Source organism: Trichechus manatus, unplaced genomic scaffold, assembly GCF_000243295.1.
Source record: "Trichechus manatus latirostris isolate Lorelei unplaced genomic scaffold, TriManLat1.0 scaffold00025, whole genome shotgun sequence".
NCBI lineage: Eukaryota > Metazoa > Chordata > Mammalia > Sirenia > Trichechidae > Trichechus > Trichechus manatus.
This window is the reverse complement of record NW_004443961.1, coordinates 4,656,370-4,658,091: the sequence shown is the minus strand read 5'-3', so window position 1 is coordinate 4,658,091 and position 1,722 is coordinate 4,656,370.

Genomic DNA, 1,722 nt, shown 5'->3' with positions numbered 1-1,722 from the left:
GAAGAATTAGCCAGTAATATCCTGGGCATTAGTGAAATGAAATGTACTGGTACCGGCCATCTTGAATCAGACAATCATATAGTCTACTATGCCAGGAATGACAACTTGAAGAGGAATGACGTTACATTCATTGTCAAAAAGAACATTTCAAGATCTATCCTAAAGTACAACACTGTCAGTGATAGGATAATATCTATATGCTTACAAGGAAGACCAGTTAATAAGACTATTACTCAAATTTACGCACCAACCACTAAGGCGAAAGATGAAGAAATAGAAGGTTTTTACTAACTTCTGCAGCCTGATATTGATCGAACATGCAATCAGGATGCATTGATAATTACTGGTGATTGGAATGGGAAAGTTGGAAATAAGAAGGATTGGTAGTTGGAAAATGTGGCCTTAGTGATAGAAACAATGCCGGAGATTGCATGGTAGTATTTTCCAAGACCAATGAATTCTTCATTGCAAATACCTTTTTTCATCAAAATTAATGGCAACTATACAGGTGGACTTTGCCAGATGGAATGCACAGGAATCAAATCGACTACATCTGTGTAAAGAGACGGTGGAAAAGCAGACTATCATCAGTCAGAACAAGGCGAGGGGCCGCCTGCAGAACAGATCATCAATTGCTCACACGCAAGTTCAAGTTGAAACTGAAGAAAATTAGAACAAGTCCACGAAAGCCAAAATACAACCTTGAGTATATCCCACCTGAATTTAAGACCATCTCAAGAATAGATTTGACGCATTGAACACTAATGACCGAAGGCCAGACGAGTTGTGGAATGACACGGAGGACACCATACATGAAGAAAGCAAGAGGTCATTAAACAGACGGGAAAGAAAGAAAGGACCTAAATGGATGTCAGTAGATATTCCAAAACTTGCTCTTGAAAGTCAAGTAGCTAAAGTAAGAGGTAGAAATGATGAAGTTAAAGAGCTGAACAGAATATTTCAAAGGGTGGCTTGAGAGTATTATAAGGACATGTGCAAAGACCTGGAGATAGGAAACTAAAAGGGAAGAACATGCTCGGCATTTCTTAAGCTGAAATAACTGAAGAAAAAATTCAAGCTTGGAGTTGCAATATTGAAGGATTCTACAGGGAAAATATTAAATGATGCACGAAGCATCAAAAGAAGATGGAAGGAATACACAGAGTCACTATACCAAAAAAAAAAACTAGTTGACATTCAACCATTTCAGGAAGTAGCATATGATCAGGAACTTATGGTACTGAAGGAAGAAGTCTAATCTTCACTGAAGGCATTGAGGAAAAACAAGGCTCCAGGAATTGATGGAATACCAGCTGAGATGTTTCAACAAACAGATGCAGGGCTGGAAGTGCTCACTCGTGTATGTCAAGAAATTGAAAAGACAGCTACCTGGCCAACTGTCTGGAAGAGATCCATATTTATGTCTATCACCAAGAAAGGTGATCCAACTCAATGCAGAAGTTATTGAACAGTATCATTAACATCATAGGTATGTAAAATTTTGCTAAAGATCATTCGAAAGCAGCTGTAGCAGCATATCAACAGGTAAATGCCAGAAATTCAGGCCAGATTCAGAAGAGGACGTGGAACAAGGGATATCACTGCTGATGTCAGTTGGATCCTGGTGGAAAGCAGAGAATACCAGAAAGACGTTTGCTTGTGTTTTATTGACTATGCAAAGGCATTCAACTGTGTGGATCATAACAAATTATGGATAACATT